This window comes from Protopterus annectens, chromosome 7.part0, assembly GCF_019279795.1.
Source record: "Protopterus annectens isolate FY-2018-M chromosome 7.part0, PAN1.0, whole genome shotgun sequence".
NCBI classification, from domain to species: Eukaryota; Metazoa; Chordata; order Ceratodontiformes; family Protopteridae; genus Protopterus; species Protopterus annectens.
In genome coordinates, this window is record NC_056739.1 from 728,617,241 (window position 1) to 728,644,263 (window position 27,023).

Consider the following 27,023-nt stretch of genomic DNA (forward strand, 5'->3'; position numbering starts at 1 on the left):
CAGGGAGAAAAAATAAAGGCTGAAAGTAAAACAGCTGCTGACAAAGATGCAATTTTTGGTATTTTCCTATCTTTAGAGTTTTCGTTGTTAGCAAAACAGGCAAGCAAAAATCTCAAGATGCTGTTGTTTAGAAGATAGAAAGATATGTGCATTCCTTCAGAAAGTCCCTAACCATGTAATTGATGGCTTTTGATAATCATTCCATGAGAAAAACTAGAGAGAGAGAGAGAGAGAGAGAGAGAGAGAGAATATGAAAAACCTGTTCATAGGTTCGTAGATAAGCAGTAGGCTATCTGCCCTTGTGAGACATTTTAAGCCTAGCCAATTTCCCTTTTAGTGCTTCAGTTAACATATCCTGTTTAGTGTTAGATTGGTCTTTTTCATCCCATGGACAATAATTATATATTACCCTAGTGAGAATAACTCAGATCATAATGTAGATAATATGAGGGAACCCATGAATGGGATAAAACCTTTAGGAGCTGCCTCTGTCCATTAGTAGTACTGGGAGGAGCCCTGGGTTAGATTTTTATTACCCAACATTAGATCACAATTGCAGTTAAATATGGACAGGAATGGGGTTTGTATTATACAGACGGAGAGTCTGTTCCAGAGCAGTGGCATCCACTGTGAGAGACACCTTTTCCTCCAAACCAATGTTGCAGAAGAGGTTTACATCCCTAGACATTATTTCTGATGCCATTTGACTTGCTGATGTGCAGTAGGTCCATCAGTAATGGTCTGAGGATGCCTTGTATACCAGACACAAGTCACCTCTTAGTCTGTAAGATACAAAGTATAGTGACAGGGCTTTGAGTCGGTCCATGTAAGACATGTTGTTTAGACCTTAGTATTTCTCTGTGGGTATTCCAGTATTGCATGTGTCCGGACAGATACATGCCAAAGGGTGCATTATACTCAATGATCGTCTTAATGAAGGCTGAGGAAAGTTGGATAAGAAGATCGTCAATGAGTTTAAAATGTTCTTATTGGATGATTGTTAGAACAGCCATTTTTTAAATACTTTTTTTATGCTGCCTCCCCACCGCTGCCAATCAGATGTTCACCCTCTGAGATCTCTAGATCTCTAAAGCCAGCCACCCTTAGGTCTACTGCGATATTTAAGGCCATAGGAGAGATCAAGATGTCCCAATGCAGTGACATACTGCTGTCAAGGAGAGAATGTTTGTTTTTCATGTCCTAAACCCAGCTCCCCAAATAAACAACATGTTGTGGTGCAACCACTGAATCTCATAGCTGTCTGTCTGTGCATCCTAGTGTTTAACTGACAAATGCTCTCTTTCCACTCCATACTGTTTGAGAGTCAGTATACTTAAATATGTTGATAGTCTGTATTTTGCCTTAACTGTTGAGTACAGAAGTGGTTACTTTTCTTGTCCTGCATTATTTCCATGTCATACAATGAGGACAAATACATGTTTTTTTTGTAAAAACTTTATTTGGGGTTTCTTCTGATACATACCTTTATACCACTTAATTCTGGGCAGTTTGCCTTCATTTTGCTTGTTTTCTAGTAGGTTAGTATTGGTTTAACACAATTCCAGACTCAAAGTGAAAAGTAAAACTGTACGTGTACCCTTGAGTTGTGGTTCATGAAACAGCTGCTCAAAGTCAACAAGAGGGCAGATTTCACGTTTAACTTATCTGCAACTACTTTGGGGTACAGCAACTTCATTTTTGCTGTATGACATTGCAAGAAATGTGTGTGTGTGTGTGTGTGTGTGTGTGTGTTATTTCTTGTTCTTGTCAAATTCAAGAGGATTGAAGTTCAATGAGAGGGAAATTTAGTATGTGATAAGTTCCATATCGCTTTTACAAAGTTTGATAGTTCTTTACATTAGAATGGCTTACTTTAATCTTACACCAGTGACTGCAAATTAGAAATGAAACCCTTTTTCTTTGGCCATGAGAAATCCCAGTATTTTACTAAATTTATGAATGAAATATTAAAAGTGGAGAATTTGGATCACTTCGTAGGAACTAAGTTGCCAATGAAGAGAAGCGGGTACATGATAGACAGTCTGTTTGTAAATAGCTGATGTAAAGTCAGACGTATCCACTCTTGTGTGTACCAAGCCAAATGTGTGGAGAAGTGTCACTGTGCATTTGTACTTCCTGTTACCTTTCTGGTTATCCTGACCCTCATAGTGCACTGTCACTGAGGTTTTCATGATTTCATAATTTAATGTTTTATTCAGTGATCTATTTATGATACAATATTGTGTGATGCTGTTTTGTTTATGAAATTGTTTTCCTTGTACCAGTTTTTTCTACCTTTTTTAATAAACACGTATTATTCTTGGAAGCCAGGCCATCTCACCAGGTGAGGGATAAAAGCACAACAGTTACCAAGGGCTTTTTATATCATAACATCCTTACAAAGTGCATCTGTCTTACCATTCATCTAAATTTTAAATAAATATCAGTTTGCCTTCAAACCATGTTTTTCTGAAATGAAAGAGTCCTACAAAAAATGTAGGTAGTGGCAGAAGAACAGATGTGGGTTATAGAAGCATATCAGTACACCTTAGTAAAGTTAACAACCCACAAGGAATACCAATTAGTAAATTTGCTAGATGAACAAAAAAAAAGTGGATGGGAATTTACTGAAAGATTTTTCTCCAGATTCTAGCCCTATGTTTGTGTTTGTAGTTAAAAATATAAAACACATTAGTCATAATTTGATAAGATTGGGTAAGTCAGTAATTTAATCTCCATAAAGAAAAATATAATCAGGAAACGTCTCTGGAGATGAGAATTCTAGATTTAAAATATTTATAAAAAAAGACATAAAATTCTTATCAGCTCTTTTATAAACCAGGGGATACAACACAAAATATAGGGTATACTGGATCCCAACTAAAGATAAAATGGTTACCATACAGTTATGTTGGCATGGATGTTGAAATATTGCAAGTGGTACCATATGTGGTAGTCCTATCATAGGGTTTCACATTGGTAGGAAAAAAGAACATATCTGGTTAATTTAATTCTCAAACATAAGTATGCAGTGCCAACAAAATATCATTTTGGGGTTTGTGTTTATTCTTAGTAGTACTAGTTTACATTTTAAGATGATGGCTGTTACAAGGATAGTTGTCAATAGACATATTCTAAACTATTGGAATCAAATGATTTCTACAGACTTTAGTTTTTCTATTAGATAGCTGAAAATCATTATTTTTACATTATATGTATTTTGAACAGTTATTAAGAAAGTGATGCAACTGAAAGTAAGTTATTTTCCTCTCATAGATGTGTGGGATGGGGTCAGGATATGTAGAGGTTCATTTGTATTTGCAGTATAGAACTGAAGCTTGAATAATTATGGAATGTGATTAATTAATCAATGAATATCTACAGTTAAAATCCAATTAAAAGAAAAAGATGTGGGTGGTAGCCACATATAGCTATAGCTCATCTTATAAGCTGTATTCTTTTGGGAGAGGAACAGTGCATCGAACCATGAAACTGTAGCCAGAAAACAGTACATGTGCAGAAGCACTCACACATCACACGGTTAGTATTCTGTTACCCGGCACCAAGCAGTACATAGCACCATGGAAGTGCAGCCAGAAATCAGTGCATTTGCAGAAGCACTCACACATCACAGGGTCAGTGTTCTGTGTTCCTGCTCTAGTGGTATGCAAGTCACATTTGCAAGGGAGAGATTAATTAAAGCAAAACTTCCTCATCTTCACCATGATACAAGTTTACCCTCAGGTAGTTCACCTGCTCAGAGACAGTTAGAGGTCACCTTCAAATATGGAACCTTAGAAACTTAAGTGATTACGACAACAGTGGTCCTATTGTGTGGTGCCGGGAATGTAACCAAAACCTTACATGGATGTCTGGACCATAATCCCCCGGTTTGTACTGGTTTGAGCTGAAGACACATGACAGCAGTTTATGGTTGTAGGCATATGGGGAAAACACCCAGAAAAAATGAAGAAGGAAGCAAGAACAAAACCTGTAACATATTGCAAAATGAGAGAGAGATAATCAGATGAATAAGTGAAGTTTTGTAACCAATAATTAATGTGGTTTGACAACATCTTTTTTGCCATGCAAGGAAGTGAATACTGCAAGATTTATGGAAAAGGAAACATATTTTTGAAAAATCTTTGACAAGCTATAGACTCAAAATACCTCACCCCCGGATTCAGCAAGCCCTGCATGGTGTGCAGGAGCTCCAGCAGGCAATATGTCTGCTGTACGATACAGGAATTAGCTGTAGGGACGTGCATGAGGGCTGCTGCACTAGTCCTGCACGGACTCAGCCCCTCTACACAAATTACCCCATTTGCAGGTGGAATCCATGCAAATGAGGTGAATTTACAATCCAGGAAGCTGGAAGCCAGCCATGCAGGACTCGTGTAATCTGCAGAAATGTACTTGGCCAGTAACCGAGTACATTTCTGCAAACTACAAAATGGAACCATGACAGCTCCATATAAAGGGTGGATATCATGTAGAAACCATAGCAATGGCCATATGGAAAACAGTTGCAAAAATAAAAAAATCTACTTTTATTGTTTTTTAGCTGATCCCGGCTGTTTAAGCGTAGGGCAGTGGCATGCAAATGGGATTGGGCGAAAAATAAAATAAAAACTCTAAAATAAGCATTCTAACTAAAATCACTATTTTGCCATTATACTCAATGGCAGGCAGAAGACAACACGGCCAGTGAATAATGGTTGCTAAGGGAGAGGCTCGGTGTGGTACCTGTAACTATGCATCAGCAGGCAATCCTATGTAAATGAGAGGAATGATACTGAATCCCAGATTTCCCCTGCATGCCAGTCAGCACCCAACAGTGTAAAAGCAGGAATAGCTTGGTGCAAGCCTAGGAGTTAGATGAGATCACAGTGGATTGGAGCCCCAAGGCTCGGGTTTGCCCTTAGCTTAGCAGAGCTAAGCAAGGGGGTGTGTCTGAGGCTGCCTAACACTCTTTACATTGCCTAAGCGGGTGTGTGCGCCACTCACTGGGTTTTAAAGGGGAAAAAAAGTAAACCAGAAAATAGCAGCTCTGTGCACATTTGAGCACTGTGTTTGTGCGGCACATCCCCAGGCTTAAATAGGAAGACAATGGGAAGGGAAAACAGCAGTAGGAAGGTAATCTAGGAGAGCTAGCGTAGCTGGCAGATGAAATGCATCAGAATCAGTCAGTTACACAGGCAGCAGACCAGCCCAGCCCGGAACAATACTATAAACTATGCAAACAACTTTTCCTCTGGTTTTTCCCACATACTCTACACCACCAGTGTATACAAGTGGGGAACTTTTAACAAACAAAAACAACAAAATGATAGGGGCTGAAGCAGCTATCAGACATCAACATGTGGAAGAGGCTGATGGTGGTGAGGATGAGAATGCTGTCGACCAACCCACAGTGAGGAGACGGAGAAGGGTGTACAGACCCAGGGAACCTACCAGGGGCTACATGAGCTGGAGATAATGGAGCACTATAGGGTGGACAGGGACCTCCTACAGCAAATTGTTGAGCTGTGCCGGCCATGCCTGACACACAGAACTAACAGAGGGGAACCATCCCAGTGGAAACCAAGGCATGTGTAGGCCTAGGAGTAATAGCCACAGGTACCTCCCAAAGCCCAACTGGGGATATCATGGGGATCTCACAGGCATCAGTATCCAGGGTATTCCGTCAGTTCCTGGATGCTATAACAGCACATGCCGGTGAGCACGTATATTTCCTCAACACCCGTGAGGTGTTGGCCAGCAATATGTGTCTCTTCCACAAAATAGCAGAATACCCTGAGGTAGTGTGTGCTATAGATTGCATGCATATGCGCATCAAAGCACCACCCGGTGATAGGGGAAGGGTCTACATCAACCGCAAAGACTTCCCCTCCATCAACTGCCAGGCCATGTGCAGAGCATTATAATGAATGTGTGTGCTGGCTGCTCTGGAAGCTATCACGATTCCCACATCTGGCATCTGACACAACTGTACCAGAGATTTGCCAGTGGGGACATCCCTTATGGTCAGCTAGTGGGGGATGCTGGTTACGCACTGGAGCCATGGCTGATGACACCCATCCGAAATATACACACACCCGAAAAAGAACTCCATAATGAGGCACACTCACAGACCAGAATTATAATAGAGCGTGTGTTTGGGATGCTCAAGTCATGGTTCTGGTGCCTGGACACATCCAGTGGAGCCATGCAGTACTCACCAGCTAGATGTACTCAAATTGTTATCGTATGTACCATGCTACACAATATGATCCTGTGCAAACAACTGCAGCAGGAACAGCATGGGGTAAGGGCCACACAGCCCCCCACCAATGCCAAGACCTGCACAGGCACAGAGTGACTCGGAGGAGGAACAACCTGAGCCTGCCCCAGTAGGCAGATGGAAACATCCCCAGTATGCTCTGGCCTTGGCAAAGAGGCAATGCATAGCACATACACTGACACAGTAGGGACCCAGGGAATGACACCTCTCTCTGACTCGCACATACAGTAAAAAGGGATGCCAAACATGACACTACCTATAGTCAACCATGTATAGGGTGTGTACTGTGTGCATCCGACATAGGCAGTCCTCTAGCACCATCCTCAATACTGGCACACCCACAAGGTATGTCACTCTCCTTACCAATTGCCGAATGGAGTAGTATGTGTTGTTACTTGTATCTATGGTATGGATTTGAGCATGCAAGGGAATCGGGTGGCTGAATGGGATGCCAGCAGGTAGTAGACACCTATAGTGGCAGCATGAGATCTGTAACAAATACTGGTCTTACCATAGTAGCCAGTACTACACATGGTGACAAAACCAACTGCAGGAAATGTGCTGGGCCACATGTGTGTCCATATGACACACACTTGCCAGTCAGGGAGGTTCACATACCCAACAATAGTCTCAACCAGCAGGACAGGTGTAGACAATCACAAACAAAGGCTGAGCTAAGGCCTCTGAATGATGCCTATGGGTAACCCCCCCCCCCAGGCCTACACAGACAGACTGCATCAGGTCAGGCAGTGGGATGTTAGTACTGAAGGGTAGAAAGTCAGAAACTAATATGTAGGTCAATCAAACCCAAGACATGTAGTACACTGATACACCTGTAGTCAGCATGATAGGTTAGAATAAAGAATGAAATTGAGTACTTTACAGACCAGTACAGGTGTGCCCCCAATCTGGTATAAAAATGTAGAAACAGTCAAGTGGGCCCCCCCCAATCCTGTGTAGAAATGTAGAAACAGTCAGGTCTACCCCCCTCAATCCTGTGTGTAAATGTGGAAACAGTCAGGTGTGTCCCCCCCCAATCCTGTATAGAAATGTAGAAACAGTCAGGTGTGCCCCCCAATCCTATGTAGAAATGTAGAAACTGTCAGGTGTGCCCCCCCCAATCCTATGTAGGAATGTAGTAACAGTCAGGTGAGCTCCCAATCCTATTTAGAAATGTAGTAACAGTCTGGTGTGCCCCCACAATTTGATGTACACGTTGTAGCAGTCAGGTGTGCCCCCCCCCAAATCCTATGTAGAAATGTAGTAACATGTATGTGTAGGTATAATACCAGTGGAGCACAGATGATCAGAGGTGGCCAAGGTAGCAGGATAGATTGTAGCATTTGTACAATATGCAGGTATGTGTGTGTTAGGTTGGTATGTGTTTCATATTGTGTGAGAGTGGTCAGTATGTATGCATGTTGAGGTTTGACCTGATGGCCATTCCCACTACTGCCGATGACAGGGCCAAGTTCTCACAACTGCAGTGCCAAAGACAATTCCCCCCCCAGTATAACACATGCTAGCAGTAAGCCATTGTAAATGTATGGTGGTAATATATGTAATCATCTGAAAGATGGACATGGTGTGAATGTTGGGCTACATATACAAGCAGTACACAGGGAAAAGTACCCCAGACATACAGTATATAATGTGTAACTGTGAAATGGGCACAGCCTTGAAATTGTACATACAGGTATGCATCACATTGTCTGGGCTTGTAGTAGGGAACACTGATGTTGTCTGGCCTAACACTTGCAGATCACAAAGGTGATAGGACTGATGTATTGGGAAACGGTTGATGTCCCTGCATAAGCCAGCATAACTGGAATGCCCCATGTATATCTGTGAGTCAGATGCAAGTAGTGTCCATAGCACACATGTACCTAGCTCACCCAAACACTACCCACAGGCACCTCTCTGGTCGTATCCCTGCTATTGGGAATGGGTACAATATGAACCCCACCTGTGTATGGCAATAGCGAAAGAATGCAGCAAGCAGTGCAGGTGTGTCCCCAGCTGTAAGTAGCACCCTGCCAGCATCCACACCACCTGATCAATGCTAATACAAAGTATTGGTATGAACACTTAGCACACCTACCCTGTCACCCCAGGGGAATATACTGTATGGCAGTCTGGGACTGTAGGACTGACAAAATGCAATAGCCTGCTACAGCTGGCCTGCATCACCACCAAATGGCCTACAGACCTCTGGAAAAGGCCCGTGTCTCACCCATACAGCCAATGTATGTTATGTCATGGACACCCAAATAACAACATAACACACTCCACATAAGCCCTATGCAAGGCCATGTGGACAAACCATAGTAACATGCCCACCATGTCCCACAGAATAAACTGTGGACCAACACCAAAACACAGCTGTGATGAGGTGATAACTATAGAGAAAGTATCAGAGAATGTATGCATAATGTATGGAATAGGATAGAATAATAGGGGGGTGGGAGTATGGGTAGCATGGAATGTGCAATGTACGACACACAAACATGTGTACATACTATCCCTGGCTGCAAACACAAAAATGGGTGGCTACAAGCCCACCCATACACCACAATAGGTGTAATGTCTTGACTTATGACCCCTGCCTCTGGATAACCTGTGTGTATCAGTACAGCTGTGAGGTATTGCCACAGCAGGATAAGGCCATACTGTCACATCGATGGATGTACAAGTATGGGATCCTCTGCCAGCACTGTACCAAGGTGCTGAACTGGATACACAGACCCAGCAGCAAGTGTTGGCAGCTCCCCCTCCAGAATGGCATAACTTTCCATGAATGTGTAAGTGTTTGACCACAATAGTGGACACAGCTGCATTCACCCTGTGTTCCCTAGGACATCACTGTGAGCAAAAATGTCCACCTGACAGTACTTGAGGACATAATTCATCATAATGTATAACAGGACACATGTCTGAATATCTCTGCTAACACAGTACCATGTAGCAAAAGCAGCACAGACACAATCACCTACAGTACACACTATCCCTTGCACAGTTTGCCCACCATATTGCCAACTGATCTACAGATATCCTGCAGAAAGTTTGCTACCTGTAAGTGTAGAGCACAAAGGTCTGCACTGGAGTACAAACTACCTGGAATGGATCCACTCATTCAATACATAAGGGCATACTGGGCATGTTCACACACAGAGAAATGAATGCAATATCAGACAACAACATATTGAAAGGTCATACTGGGCATGCTCACACACTAACAAATGAAGCCCATGCCTGCCAACAACAGTGGACCATACATATCTGACAGTTTCAGATGTTAGTGCATGCAATCCTCAGTATGCACCAGTCATGCTTTGCACACACATTGGATAGCAATACACATGTATATCAAAGGACAGCACACTATAATATGCCAAAAGTACACATACATAGATGTGTGGAAGAGAGTGACAGTGACAAAGAAGCCTTCCATCATGAGGCCTGTCCCACCCAGCACACAGCCAAATGGCTACAACCACATGATGTGTAAATGCCACTTACTGCAGAAATTAGCCACTGGTATCCCTCAGCATTACAGGCTCTGTGGTGCAAGTGGTACCTGTGCAACATGACTATACAAGGCAGTAGTCATCTAGCAGTTGTATCATGTACTTGCGGAATATAAACCTGTGTGTGCCTGAGTGTGGTGTGTTGACCACTAGATGAATGGGTTATGACCCATGTGCACACACTGCCCTCCCCATAGCCATACTATGACAATCCTGCTGATGTCATTCACTTTGAAATACACCTTTGAGAAAGTAGTAGCCCAGTAATCTCTGTGGCATGTCCTATAACTGCATAATGCTGTAGTGTGATAAACTAGTTAGGTAGGAGTTTTAATCCCAGACTTGGCAACTATGTGTGTGTGTTTGTGTGTGTGTGTGTCTGTCTATGTAGGGAGCAATGCTTTTTAAGCTAGTCACACTCACTACAACTCAAATGCCCTATTTTGGCAAGGCTGCTGATGTCATTCACTTTGAAATACACCTTTGGGAAAAGAATAACCCAGTAATCTTTGTGGAACATCCTATAACTGTGTAATGCTGTAGTGTGATAAACTAGTTAGGTAGGAGTTCTAATCCCAGACATGGCAACTGTGTGTGTGCATTTATGTTTGTGTAGGGAGCCATGCTTTTTTGGTTAGTCACACTCACTACAATTCAAATGCCCTACTTTGACAAGGCTGCTGATGTCATTCACCTTGAAATACACCTTTAGGAAATGAATAGTCCAATAATCTCCATGCTGTGTCCTATAACTGTGTAATGCAGTAGTGTGATAAACTAGTTAGGTAGGAGTTCTAATCCCAGACATGGCAACTGTGTGTGTGCATGTATGTGTGTGTGTGTGTGCGCGTGTGTGTGTGTGTGTGTGTGTGTGTGTGTGTGTGTGTGTGTGTGTGTGTGTGTGTGTGTGTGTGTGTGTAAATGTGTCTCTGTCTGTGTAGGGAGCAATGTTTTTTAGGCTAGTCACACTCACTACAATTCAAATGCCCTACTTTGGCAAGTCTGCTGATGTAATTCACTTTGAAATACACCTTTGGGAAAGGAGTGGTCCAGTAATCTCCGTGGTGTGTCCTATAACTGCATAATGCTGTAGTGTGATAAACCAGTTAGGTAGGAGTTCTAATCCCAGACATGGCAACTGTGTGTGTGTGTGTGTGTGTGTGTGTGTGTGTGTGTGTGTGTGTGTGTGTGTGTGTGTGTGTCTCTGTCTGTGTAGAGAGCAATGCTTTTTAGGCCAGTCACACTCACTACAATTCAAATGCCCTACTTTGGAAAGGCTGCTGATGTCACGCAGTGTGAAATACATCTTTGGGAAAAGAGTAGACCAGTAATCTCTGTAGTGTGTCCTACAACAGTGTAATGCAGTAGTGTGATATAGTACTTTGGTAGGGGTTCTAGTCCCACACATTACAAATGAGGATGTGTTTGTGTATGTTTCTTTGTCCGTGTAGGGAGCAATGCTTTTTAGGCTAGTCACACTCACTACAATTCAAATGCCCTAATTTGGCAAGGCTGCTGATGTCATTCAGTGTGACATACACCTTTGGGAAAGGAGTAGCCAATAATCTCTGTGGTGCATCCTATAACAGCATAATTCTGTAGTGTGATATAGTACTTTGGTAGGGGTTTTAGTCCCACACATGGCAAGTGTGGATGTTTGTTTGTTTCTTTGCCTGTGTAGGATGCAGTGCTTTTGAGGCCATTCACAGTCACTACAGCCTCAATTGACCTTGTTTGGCAAGCCTGCTGATGTCATTCCCAGTAAAATACACCTTTGGGGAGGGAGTACTCCAGTAATCTCTGTGGCACATCTTATAACTGCATAATGCTGTAATGTAATAAACTAGTTAGGTAGCAGTTCTAATCCCAGGCATGGCAAGTGTATGTGTGTATGTGTGTGTGTGTGTGTGTGTGTGTGTGTGTGTGTGTGTGTGTGTGTGTGTGTGTGCCTGTGTTTGTCATTCATATCCTGTGTGGAGGTGGCTGTGAGTGTGTAACAACTGGACTCATTGTGGAGTGGTTTTTGCAACTTTCTTATATGGTGGCCCTATTATATGTCACAATGTCCACCTTACAATGATAACAGATGTGAAATAGCCATGAGCCTAGGGTGCCAATCCATACCTCTACATGTGACATCAAGGCCTGGTGAACAAAGTTAGCAACCCTTGTATAACCCAGTGAACAGTCTCAACCCATATCTCATACACAAGCACACTTGCCTAGGCAACAACTGCTATGTTGGTAGCACCCTGCATATTGCTCACAGATAGTAACTATGGTGTGATTGCAGTGGACTGCAGAGGGCATGGCACCCTGCCCATCAGTACAATTGGCACATGCATGCAGACAGTGTGCCTTCACTATGTTTCTCACTAGTTGGCTGCAACACATGTGGTGCCATCAAATGTGACCCACAAAGGACATACCATGTCTTAAACACATGCTCTGTATGGACAGATGCCACTGACACCAGGGAATACCTGTATCATGTATCAATGTAGGTGCAGGGTCAACCTGCTGTCCATTACCAGTTCCTGCCACATGAGGCCAGGACTGGCACATCTGATGATAACAGTCTGTGTACACAACATGGACCAAACACCCCAGGTACAGTTCCAAATGTCACTGTACATGCATGTGGGATGTGTACACATCCCAGACAGCATCCATGTCATGGGCTAAAGAATACATACATGGCAAGCATTGCAGAGCAATGGCCACACACAATAGTTACCCAGGTGACAGGATGGTGAATACAATACCCACCTGTGTGGGCCAGTCCAGACACTACACCCCTGAGCCACACTGCAGACCATTGTCATGTGGCCTGATGCAAAAGTATACCCCTCACCTAGCCTTATATAGCCTTCTGGCACAGACAACCACCTACACACCTGTGAAGCAATGCATGCATGCATGTCAGTACTGGCACCCTATGTCTGTGTGTGTGTGTGTGTGTGTGTGTGTGTGTGTGTGTGTGTGTGTGTGTGTGTGTGTGTGTGTGTGTGTGGTGTATGATGCTTTTGACCACATTCACACTCACTACAACTCCCATTAGCATACTGAAGCATGATGCCTGTCAGACACCTTCACATACCCTTTGCCCATATAACCTCCGGATAACCCCTGTGGTGCATGTGATACCTGCACATTACTGTATTGCGGCAAACTAACTAGTTAGGAAGTGTATTCCTGACCCTGCCACATGTGTCAATGTGTGTGAGTCCCTGAGGGTGTGTGGCTGTGTTGACACTGACACCTGTTCATATGGTGAGGCACGTGTACTACACCTACCCTATCACTACCATATTACTGTTGCAGATGTCACTCACCATCACATATACATTTGGACAGCTCCTCAACATGTAAGCTATTGTGGTGCATGCAATAACTGCATAGACATGTGATAGCAATACATAGTCAGTCAGGGGTTTGAAACCCTGTATTGGTAGGTGTGTGACACAAACAAGCTTAAGTTTTATTCTCCCACCCTCTCCTTGACTTACTTTGTCTCTGTCTGTCTATCTCACTCCATCTCTGGTGGATGTGGAGAACTACACCTGCTTTGCTTAGGCAGCAGTTTGTGCTTTGTAAGTGATGCTCATGATCAGCTGATGGCCTCTGCATGAAATGCAGCCCTCCTCTAGCTGATTGCATGTGGAACAGCTGTGGTAACATTCCCATAGCTAATTGCATGGAAACACACTCCAATATCTAGGAACATCATGTTGGCATTGGGCCTTTTCATTCACTGTGAGTCAGACCTAGATGTGATGTTTGGCAAACAGCATCACAGATGGATTTGGGATTTACCTCTAACAACATACACTGTGGAAACAGGCCAAAACACAGGAGGGGGAATGTGCCTGACATGACTACAGAATGTAAGCATTGCTATTCTGCATTTGGAGTAATGTCAGTTTAATGGGGTGTGTGTGGATATGACTGGTCTACATGTTTTAATACCTGTCATGACAATGCTATGTTTTGGAGGAAACCCCCATCTGTAGGGTCGTCTCCAGACTGGGCAGTGTGTGGTGCCTTTTGATCCTGTGTCACTCAAAGAACACCTATCTGAGAACTGCAGAAACATAGTGTGAGGACTGCAGTCAGTACATGGTAACAGCCATGAGAGTTACTGACTTCATCTCTCTCATAGGACATATGTCACAACAAACCCTGTTACAACAGCAAATGTATGAGGTCATCACAGCAACATGTCAATATTGGCCCTGTGTTTGTGCCTCCAGCCACACCTTTGTCAACCTTTGTACATATGTCATTCAGTAAGAGGTGCATATGTTCTGTACTTATTTATTGACATCATATCTGATAACAAGCCAGTGAGATATCAGACTGCTACACATGCTGTGTATAGTAGGGGTTGTTTTTGAGGACATAACCTGGGTATTCTGTGGTTGTGTATATAGTACTGAGGTCTGTGTACTTATGGTGATTGTTGACAGTGTATATATTGCAAATATGTACCTTGGCCTGTGTACAGACTGTGGTAGATGTCATTGTTCTTAGTCCTGTTCTATCTGATTTTATATGCTGCTCCAGTGTATGGTACCCTATTGGCTTAGATATTTGCAGGGCCAAACACACACATGTCCCATACCACAGATAGGCATCGGACCACACTATATAGTAGCCCAGTATATGTAGGACTAGTGTGTGAGTGGCACATATGAGGATGTTGTTGATCGGACAGTCCATATACTGTAATATTAAGCTAGCTTACCATATGTGGCTGTGTTCACAATGGTTGTGGGTATGTACTTTCACACAGGTGTCTGCTACTGTGTGCTGTGACATGCCTGTAGAGCCTGCTATATTTGCAGGTACATGTGTATTCCCCCATAAGAAATGTAGGCCAGTGTTGTGGCAGTCTGCCTGTAGTTTGCACAGTTCTTTGTTACATGGCTAGCAGCTTAGTGTACTTACCCAGTGTGATGTTATGTCCAGATATTTGCTAGATGTACTCTGCTGGGCCACCATAACTGTCAAGTATTTCTGACAAAGCAGTGGGATGCTGTAGAGATGTATGTCACTAACTACTGGGTAGTATGTGGCCATGTGATTTCTGCACCAGCAGTTATTATGTGTCAGGACAGACAAGAGTGTGTGAATGTATAACCTATACTATCAGCTGTCCTGTGATTACATACATGACAAGTATTCCTGGTGTGTCATGTACAGCCATGTAGATGGGTATATCATGTAAAGACTGGTCCTGCCACTGCTGGAGCCCCTTGGTGTCCTAGCACGTCCATGTTGACTGCCAGCTGTTGGTGTTGCTGGCCTACATCCATGCAGTGGTTGCCGTACTCCCACCACACATTCAAGCACAGACACACCACGGTCGATGAGGGCCATCATCTCACCAGACCGTCTATCCATGAGCTTGGTATAAGCATGGATGGCACCAGACAGTTCACAGAAGTTGTCACTTGCAGATGTGATTGCAGCCCTCTGCAGCTTCAGGCCCTTTCTGGTGTAACATTCCATACATGCCTGTGCCACCATGACAGCCTGAAACATGCGCCTGGTGGTACCAGTTGTGGTGCGTCTGCCAGGGGCATGATGACCAGCAGCCCTACCAAGAGCACCCTGGGACATCTGCCTATGTGGTGCCTTGCCAGACATCCGGCTATGCCTGCTGTGACCAGACACAGTAGGCATGGTTACCACACTCCCCTGTGCACTGCCACCAAATGCCAGCTGTCCCTCTGCTATGGCCACTGGTGATGGGGTATGTATAGGCACTGAAACTGTGTGTGTGGGGTTGGGGTGTCTAAAAGGGGGATGTCAAATTATGGTATTTTTTCGGCCCCTGACAACCCCACCTATGCCTCAACAGTACTATCATCATCATCTGTGTCTCTATGGACACCAACATCAGATTGCATGCAGGAGGGACCCTGACCCACCACTCCACCTGTGGGGGAAAACAAGAGACACACTTTAAGACCTGTACAGCATTGCATAACAGTACACACATACACACACACACACACACACACACACACACACACACATACACACACACACACACACACACACACACACACACACACACACACACACACACACACACACCACCTTAATACCTACCTGTCCGTGACTTTACAGACAGTGACACGTTTATTACCATGTGTTTTCCATCCTGCATCACACTTGGTAACATACACTCATTAATACCACTCATTAATGTATCATTCCTCTAAATGCCTAGACAAGTGATCACAACACAAGACCTATTACTTCATTACCTCCCTGACCTGAGTGGAGTGGTTTTATATGGCCTTACTGCTGTCATTCAGTGTTCTTCCTGTGTATTTCCAGACATTGTGAGCACAGCCCCTATATGTGAGGGGCTACTATGTTCACCCCATAATATCACGCACTGGGGTGTCATGTGTAAGTACTGCTCAGTACATGCCAGATATGCTGCTCAATCAACCTATCATGTGACAACTGTAATATATGGATACATTCCCTGGTGTTGTCTAGTAATTCCCCAATGCATCTGTAGTGCTGCATACATGGGTTGTCAGTCACCTCTCTGCTGAATGCAATAGTAAGGGTATACCTGGTGTCTACCTTTCCTCTCAATGCATGTTCCATGCTACAGACCTTATTATACTATCAGCTGTCCTGTGATTACATACATGACAAGTATTCCTGGTGTGTCATGTGTCAGTCCAGGTCCATGTACTGCACAATCCCAAAGGAAAGTACTGCTGTATGAACAACCCCACAATCACACATGTGCATACATGGACAACCACACAAACACACACACATGCACTTATGCATCCTACATGCATCACCCTCCCTGCACTTCACCAGAGTGACTCTACAGACAAAATAACCACCCACCAAGACACACACACACACACACACACACACACACACACACACACACACACACACACATACAGGTGAGGTTGCACAATGATAGTATACACAGTCCTTCTATTACTCATCTGTCAACATACATAACATCTGGTACACAACAGCATGCAGTGCAGCTATAGTGAATCCATGCTAGCAACAGTATACATGTGTGTGATGCATGCACTGTGTTTGTGGGTGATGTCTCTTCCCCTGTATACCACTGCACCCATGTACACAGTATTGCTGTGCACCTTTTCTGCACCCTGCCATATACTGTGCACCAAACCTCACAGGTGTACAACCCATTGCTGAATGTGTAGTACTGTGTCAGTTATGTCAGCTCTAATGCTCACAGCCCCTGTGTTTTTCAGCAACACATACCTAGGATGATATATGGATAGATATCATTTGTGAATGCCTGATGTCTGGTTTACAGATCTCAGCATCAGTGGACCATGTATGACCAATCCAATACTGTTACATGGACAAATGTCAGAGCATACCTTGGCTATTGGGAGTATACACACCCGTATTGATATGACGTAACCTTCCTTGATCTGCGATGGGACCACATCACCGCATTTATTAACAGTACACGAGCCCAATATGTGAGATATGTCCTGTACATTCACATGCAGTGTCTACGGGATGTGTTAGGTGTGCAGATGCTGACCATGTTGCATACACTCTGTGTGTGCATATGTGCACACGCCCTTATCATGACAGTTGGTTGCACCTATTGTTATGTGTACTATAGAAGTGACTACTCCTGGCAGGGGTATTTTAGCATGGGCCATCTGCATTTGCCAGTGTATGTGCAGTCTGCCCTACACATGTCCCCCAAATCTGCATGATTGCAAGATTTACTCATGTGCACATCCCTTGGTGTTCACACACTGCTGTCACTATTGCTGTAGGGGTAGAGTTATGTCTGCCACAGTTCCTGAACCTGACTGTGTGCAGATACAGCCATTCCTAGCATCCTTAGGATCCCTGCTGCAGTGCACTGGTGTGTCATGCTGACACCCCCTCACAACCTTCTGCCTTTTTGCATATGCTTGACAAGTAAGGCCTACACTTGTGTGTCACTTTTCAGTGTCCCATACACTGCACACCACATGTTACAGCCTAGTCCCAGCTGATAATGTGGACAACAGTAATATGCTATGCCATAGTGTAACTCTGTAATAGTTGCCATTGTACTACTGGTATATACTCTGTTGTTGCACTGTATATGGGTGATGTTTCACACATGTCCCTACTGTAGGGCTTGTCTCCCACCATTATGTTACTCTCTGTGGACTCATTCCGCAATGACATGATGTTAGTTGTCTTGCAGGTGTCTGACATACCCATCCAATACCCCATCATGGTCACCACTGTGATGCCATGCATTTAACAACAACAAAACATGCGCAGGTACAGCATGCATCCTGGGTAGGTGTGTTAGATGTACGCACGGAATATACCATAGCCATTACATGCCTGGTGTATTGGCAAGCATCAACATAAACCATACTCACCAGCTACAGGCTGCTGCCTTGGTGGTATACCAGAGGGTCCTACATAAGGGGGTGAGAGATGCAAAGTCGGTGGCCACACCTGTGGCATTGCTACAGGGTGGGTACAGAATTACAGTATTTCAACAGTACATGTCCACAATACTACGATGTATGCACATCTGTTTATCACTACTATGCAGCATCAAACTATATCTATGACGTCAGATATGCGCATGCATATGTAACAGTGAGCTACTGATGTGTCCTGTGGCCTTACCTGCATGCTTCTCTGCCGGTGTGTGGGTAGCACCCACCTCCACAATGCTGTCTGGCAGTCATTGGCTATGCGGACGGGCAGGTGCCACGAGGCTGGCGAGGAGCTCCTCAACACATGTCAGGGGGGATGGATGGCATGGCGGCCCCCTGTTGTGATCCCTCCGGACTGCAGCAGCACGCCAACAGGCATTGTGAAGCAGGTCAGAACAATGATTCCAGACCTGCTCATAACTGCGGTTGTGAAGTGTGACATCAATGACCCTGTGGACTAGGTCATTCCACAGGTGGTCCACTCCTGCTGCTCATGGATGGCCCTGCCAAACAGGACAGGGTAGTGCTGGATTAGGTGGTTTACCACTATGTCGTTCTCAGCAGCTGACTAAGCCAGGAGCTGTCCATGTGACATCTTGCCTGAAAGGCATAGAGATGGAAACAGGTCTGAGCAACTCATACAGCAAGGTTACTATAGTTCTTAATACACATCTCTGTCACCCCTCACCATATCAGCAACAACAAACTGTACACACAACTCAATAGGTATGGCTACGGCTTACCTACCAGTGGGACAGATATTGTATTGTACCACACATTCTGCTATGTGCTTGTAGCCATGTTCTCTGTGTGGACACTATCACTGCTGGCTTGTTATAGACTATTCACCTGTATGTCATTCTCAGGGCCACTATTGTTTCATAAATGCCTGTGGTATGCTTATAGGCTCATAGGTTCATAGGTTGATACTAGGCTATCTGCCCTAGGGCATTTATAAGCCTAGCCAGAGTGCATTTGGCTTTTGCCACCCTTTTAGATTAGTTGACTGTGCCTCTGTATATTAGGTCACAGAAGATAGCCCTTTTAAGGTTAGTTTACTGTGCTTCTGTCTAGTAGGGACTCAGAAGAGATCTCAGGGGTAAACCTACAATCTCCCATCCACTAGTCAAGATTTCTCTTGAAGAGGGTCATTGAGGGGCTCTGCCTAACATGGATTGGGATTTTGTTCCAGAGTGAGGGGAGTCTCTGGGATATGAATCTGTCCTTCCAGCATGTCCTATTTATTTCTGTGCTGAGGTTTAAGTCCCTGGAGCGTGTAGCTCTAAGGGATTTGGATTTCCTGAGGTGGAGCATATCCATTAATTCTGGTTTGGACATGGCTTTATACCTCAGGCACAGATTACCTCTGAGTAGGCGGTAATCAACTGAGTAGAGCTGGAGTTTCTTTAGCCTAACTGTGTAGGGCATGTGTTTGAGTCCCTTGATCCTCTTGTTGAGTTACTTTTGGGGTCTTTCCAGTTGCTGCAGGTGTCGGGAAAGGTACATCCCAAACGGGGCATTGTATTCAATTATGGGCTTGATGAGTGATGAGTAGAGGGGTACAATGACCTCTCTTGATCTAGATGTGTACCCTTTCGTGATAAGGAGGGCTATATAGAAGGTCTTTCTAACCACTTTGGTAACGTGATTGTCAAAGGAGAGATTGCTATCTACTTGGGTCCCCAAATCCCTAATTACTTCTTCCATACTTAATGGATTACCACCTATGTGGTAATTTGTGGGCACTTTGTTTTTCCCAAAGGGGATGACTATGCACTTTTTGGCATTTAGCTTTAGGCCATGGCTCTGGCACCGGTTATTCATCTCTGTGAGACCCTTTTGGAGGATGCTTGTATCAGTCGGCGTGTTGATTATGGCACACAGTTTGCAGTCATCTGCGAACTTGGTCAGCCATAGTCCTCCTGTGTTAGCCTGTACCTCAGAGAAATATATACTGAACAAGAGAGGTCCCAGGACTGAGCCTTGTGGGATGCCACTTGTAACTGGTTTAGAGTCTGACATGGCACCTGCAATTCTGACCATGTGGGTTCTATCCCTGAGCCAGTTTGCAACCCATCTTGTGACATAGGGGTTGATATTTAAGCTGGTGAGCTTATTTATGATGCCCGAGTGGGGTATTGTGTCTAAGGCTTTTGTGAGGTCCAGGTAGGGTGTGTGGACTACCTTCTCTTCATCTATGGCCTTGGTGACTGTTTCAAAGAAGTTGACCAGGTTCAAGAGGCAAGATCTGCCCTTAACAAAGCCGAATTGGGTAAGATCCAGTGTTTGGAGGTTCCCAATGTCTTTGTTCATGAGTTCCATGATGATACGCTCCATAGCTTTGCAGACCAGGCTAGTCAGGCTTATAGGGTGATAGTTTCCGTGGTCCGTTGTGGCACCACCTTTGTGGAGTGGGACCACTGTTGCTGTATGCCATTCCTTGGGTACATATCCTGTAGTAAGGCTAAGACTGAACAGTGACTTTATGTGAGGGTTGAGTTCTTCTTGGAGCTTGTGTAAGATGCAGCCCGGGACACCGTCCAGTCCCATTGATGCTGTGTCTTTTGCTTTGGAGAGGGCAGCTCTCACCTGTGCATCTGTGATATCAGGGAGGCTACACTCTGTTGGGATAGACATTTGCTCTTTTGGGGGGGGAGGGGGGAGAAGTTTGCACTGAACCTGTCTGCCAGGATGTTGGCAATGTCTGTGGGTTCAGTGTATTTTTTGTCATTTTGCACTAACTCAGAGCATATCTGGGAGTTGCCACCCAGGTTCCTGACATAAGTAAAGAAGGCCTTGTGATTATCTTTAGCATCTTGTGCAATTTTTCTTTCGAAGCTGGCCTTAGATGATTTTATGAGGGACCGTAGTTTCTTGCTAGTACTGATCAGAGATGCCTTCCCTTTTTGGGATTTTGCTCAATCATGTAGTAGCTTCCTCCTTCTGTTGTATAGCTTATTTATGGCTGGGGTCCACCAAACAGGTCTCCTGCCTTTGGAGGAGTGAGTCTTGGTTTTATTTGGGATAGCACGATCCATGCATTCCTGTAGGTGTCCATAGAATGCATTTGTAAAGGATTCTGCGGTTTGGGCCATATTTTCCACTGGTCCGGGGGCTTTGAAGGATTCCACCTCGGTTTTGAGAAGTGAGAAGTTTGCTTTTGAGAAGTTCTTCACCATGGTTTCCTTGGCTGGGGGTGGGGACGGGATATGGATGTCCAGTGAGATTAATTTATGGTCAGATCTTACCAATGAGAGGTATACCTCTGGTATGGAACATTGAGTCCCCATGTTGGTGATGATCAGGTCCGATATGTTTTCTCCTCTTGTGAGAGTGGTTACCAGTTGTTCCATAGTATTTGAGTTTATAAATTCTAGGAACCATTGGGCAAGGGTGTTGGGGCTTGAGTAGTGCTCCCAGTCTATGTTTGGGTAGTTGAAGTCACCCAATATGATGGTGTTTGGAGAGACTTTCATATTCTCCAGTGTTCTCTGGAAAGCTAAGTGGGGTTCCTGAGTTTGGGAGGGTGGTGTGTAGCAGGCTACAAACTGAAAGGCAATTTTCCCACTGTTAGTTGCACATGGATGGTCTCCGATGCTTTGTGCAGTGCCATTAACCTGGAGGTGTGGGTATCTTGATGAATATGGATACTCCTCCTCCACTTGTGGTTTGGTCCGAGTTTTGGGGCCAAAAAGCATGGTATGAGGTATAACCTGGTAGTGCTGGGGTGCTCTCGGGAGCCTTGAACCAGGTTTCTGTTACTGCACAGTTATCAATATTCTCCATACTGAGGAGAGCCTCGAGTGCATGCATCTTGAGGTTTAGACTTCTGGCGTTGAGCAGCATTACCCTGAGTTTCTTTTTCCTTGTGTTGTCTATGGAGGTGGGTTTGTCTTTTGAGCCTTGCCTAAAAAAGGCACAATGGGGGTGGCAAGAGCCTTAGCCAATATTCGAAAGCCCAGGGGTGACAGGTGCAAGCCGTCCTAGCGAAGCAACGTGGCTTGTTGAGCATGTCATCCCAGGCTGACAGACACTGGATCCCCTCTGAATGACACCAATACTTTAGCCACTTGTTAAAATTGATAGTTTTGTCTTTATACTGTGGCATCATTCTTGGTGAGGGAAAGATGCTACTCAAGGTCAGGGTTATACCAGCCTGGGCTACATGATCAGAGAGCTCCTCTATGTCTCTTTTCATGTAGTCCAGGGAGGTACATCTCAGGTCATTCACACCAGCATGGACAATGACAGAGTCATATTTGTACTTGCTTTGGAGTGACCTGAGTGCTTGTGTTATGTGGCGGATCCTGGCACCCGACAGGCAGCTTACAGTGACCTTCGCCTTGTTCAGCCTGGTGAGTGGGACGTCAGTGTTTCTGATAATAGAGTCACCTATTACAAGCGTATTAGGTGTATTGTTTAGCCTTAAGGGCTGTGACTGTGTGGCACACTGAGTTTGTGAACTATGTGATACGTGGGTATTGTTGCTTGCTATGTCATTGCTGCACATCTGACATTTTGTGTTATTGGGGATATCTATGCATGCTGTTGGACATGTTCGTGGATTGTGTAGCCTATTACTACCCACATATGTCCTATAACAGTGACACAATAGCATGTTTAGGGAATATTTGCCAGCAGAACCACCTCTCAAAACTCATCTGCCCATGCTACCAGGCCACATCACATGTGGGACCCACCCTGGGGCCTCCTCATGTACTGGTCCAGCACTACCTTCAGGTGGAACCAACTCAGGGGATGTTGTCACCCCCTGGGGGTACACACAGACATGATCTTGTCCCGCGAGGTCAAGTCCAGGGTCTGTTCCATAGCAGGCTCCACAGACACATGTGGGATGTGCTACATCACCTTGAGGCACCCAGTACACATTCATATACCTGCCATATTTCCCCATATTTCCATTCCCTACTTCACAGACAAGGGCAATGTGGTCCCAACAAGGGGTTCACATGTGACATACCTGTCCATGTTGCACACAATGACAGCGGTATTTATCTGTGTGTATTGCTATGTGTGCTGTTCCCTCACACATAGCATGCAGCACTGTGGTGGTAATATAGGGGACATGTGTTTACATATGCATACATACATTTACATACATATATGTGTGTGTGTGTTTGTATATATGTAGACATCTGCATATAGGTATATATCTATATATGTGTAGATATATCTGATGTTATATATATATGTGTTTATATATATATGTCTGCATATGGGTATCTGTATATTTGTGGATACATATATATATATATATATATATATATATATATATATATATATATATACACACACATATACATACCTATATATGGGGTACATTCAGCCATCAGGTCCACAATCTCACAACACCTTCTTGCACAGCTGCACTGTTCTGCCTTGCTACCACACAGACAGGTGCCACATATGGACACAACCTAACATTGGCGGGTATATGTAGGGCCAGATTGCAGGTAACCCTATTACACACCTATGGCATTCCAGCATGCTACAATACAGGTTACCCTGAGTATCCTGCAAGCGGTGGGCTGTGGATCCCACATGTCCATCATTATGGCATTACTTCCACCACCAGCTATTTGCCACAGTACTATACATGCTTCCCATTACACAACAGACACTATGATGGCTTACATCTTATCAGTCCGTGCTGCTCTGCACAGTTGATGGGTATGGCTCACTACCCACAGGGACAAACTCTATTGTCATTAGCAGTTGTTCAGCTAAACTTTGTTACAACAACAACTAATGGCACATATAAATCATTCCACATCATTTATCCCATTATTATGGACCAGTTACTACGGTCAATTACATGCATATATACTTCACATACCTGTTGTGAATGATGTCTCTTCTGGATAGTTTGGTGGATGGATTTTTTTTTGTGTTTTTATTTTTGACTTTCACTTACTCTCTCTCTCTCTCTCTCTTTCTATCTCTATCTCAGGCTCTCTCCAGTAAATGGATTGAGCTGCTTTGAGTAGATTGCAGCATGGATTTTTAGGTGATGCACATGATCAGGTGATGGCCTCTGCACCAATCAGTGTCCTCCACTTGCTACCTGCATGAAGCATGCTGTGTAGTACTTCCAATTACCTCTGTCATGGCAACCCACTACTATAAATCCCTACATCATGTGGGCATGGTCCCTTTACCTTTCCTGTATGGTGGATATCCTTCCTGTGTGTGGGCAACAGTGTTACAGACAGCAGGTAGCAATACCCCTTACAAGAGAACTTGCACACTCAGGCCAGCTACATATTTGTATGAGGTTCCAGAACTACAGACAGAGTGTGAGTAGTGTTGTTATATGCATTGTATAGCACCAGTGTTACAGGATTTGTGTGTACATACTAGTTTAACATGGAATGCAGTCTGTCTGCATAGCTCTCAACTGTGGGCCTATCCAGTTGATGGCCAGAGGTGTACCTATTATGTTTTGCCTGTCCACCACACATGTCTTGTGTAAGATATATCACTGGCAGTGTGTGTGTTGGGTGCTATCAGTACATGGCTACATCCATTTCTGTTTCTAACTTCATATTCCTGACTAAGGATATGTTGCAGACTATCCTGTAACACCATCAACTTGTTTATTGCTTGGCAACAGTATTTCACATATGGGCCTGTGTTTCAGTCTCTGTCCTCCACCTATGTACCAGGTTTTGTCCATATGACATGCTGTCAGGAGTTGTTATGTAGTGGGCTGTGAGTATGTCATATTGCCATTCCTGCCATCAGTCCACTGCTGTTGTGGCCCCCACACATATTGTGGGGTTAGGTCCATATATGTGTGGGCTTCATCTGCACAATACATGTGTGCCCTTATACACTCCAGAGCCCAGTGTATGTAACAGTGGTATATGGCCCTGTATGTCAGTCTATGGGGGATGCACCATAACTAACCTAGGCTGTTACAACATATGGGGGTATCAGGGGTAAGCTACCTTAAGGTGTCTGGATGTACATAACCATACAATTCACCTTGGGTAAATGCAGTCCTACTGCTTCCTGCCATACAGACTGTTCTGTTTGTCAGTGTGATTGTGATGGTGTCAGTTATGCCTTGTTATGTAACAGATATATCCCATTGTGTCATCTGAGATCTTTACCCCCTAGGGATTGTGTACAGAGTGTAGCTAGAGGCTGCAGGACTATACATCTGCATTACTTACTGTTGATTGATTGTTATCCTGTGGACCAGTCTGTCTTTACTATTGTACTACTTGAATGGCTTGGCCTGGACAACAACATATGTAAACCTTTCCAGAATACTGTATTAATATAACTGTTTCACAGATGCGTTAGTCTGTCTATATGTATGTCAGAGTCTAAACAGCTATATGACATGGCATAAAGAACTGTAATAGTACACAAATAAACCTTTCCCATGTATGCAAACCTGTGTGTGGTGTTATATCCTTTGACCTCTCTGTGGGTATATGTTGCAGGCAATGATTGTCATTTGCATGGGTAGCTCATACAGTGTCCAGTTGGTAAGGTGGCAACTGTAGGCATAGTGGCTGTTCCGTATTGTGTGCACCTTCTACATATGTATCTTCCTATACATATCTCTGTGTGTGTATGTGTAGCTAAATATATATATATATATATATATATATATATATATATATATGTGTGTGTGTGTGTGTGTGTGTGTGTATGTATATGTGTATATGTATACACACACACGCAGACATGTATATATATATATATATATATTTATCTGCATATATGTGTCTGTATATATGTATCTTAGGAATGTTGATTGCTTTCACATTGTACATTCCCTATGGTAGCCAGAATGTACTGCATGATATGTTACTGATGCCTGCCTGACATCATATAGGTGGAATGGAGTACTGTTAACATCTTGTGTCCATGTTGTTGGGAAGTCAGAAGCCCATGAGCCCCCTAGTGGAAACAGTGGGACTGAGGTCCCCACCCATGGACAGTCACCACTGCACTTTCACAGCCCCAAAGGTGGCTGTGCTGAGGGTTGAGTCAAAGAGCCAGGCCGAACCTCTAGTCATGACATGCGGCTCTTGAGCTGGCATAGCAGATCTCTAAACTGCTGATTGAGCTCGCTACGCACCACGACCCGGACCTGGTGACAGGTGACATGTTCCTGTCTGCACCCACTCCCGGGGGGGCGAGCCCCATCCCCAGAGGTGGTTCCATACAAAGGTGGTGCATGACCAATGGACGAGGAGGTCCTGGGTTGGGCCCCAGATGTGCTGGCGCCCGGTGCCACGGCCAGCTGAGGTGGGACAGGTGGGTCTGCTGGGGCCTGGCTTCCCATATGTGCTATGGTGTTTATGTTTTATCAGCATATGTGGGTTAGTAATAGTCAACACATTCCAGGATTAGGTATAACAGCATGCATAGATATTCCCATTAACCCAGACACCAGATATGGAACAGTTGCATAGCAAACAGAACACTTGCATATATGCGACCACAGTAGCAATTACAACAGCATGCAGGTACATTGATGGCACCATGCAACCAATGTTGGAGTGCATGCATAGAAACAGATTTAAATAATTATCAAACAATAGGACATATGTCCCAACATTACAGTGAAGTCTTCACATACCAATTGAGTTGGGTATTTAGTTTATTGTTGCAGATATGGTGGGGGGAGAGAAAGATGTCAATTAACAACTAGTATATTCCTGTAGTTCGCATTAC

At 44.2% G+C, this 27,023-nt stretch overlaps 1 protein-coding gene across 1 annotated transcript in view; it reads left to right on the forward strand.

Annotated features, from left to right (window-relative positions):
- The window catches only part of LOC122806083 (immunoglobulin superfamily DCC subclass member 3-like), a 1,389,320-nt gene that overhangs the window by 916,625 nt on the left and 445,672 nt on the right, over window positions 1–27,023 (forward strand). The window lies entirely within an intron of this gene.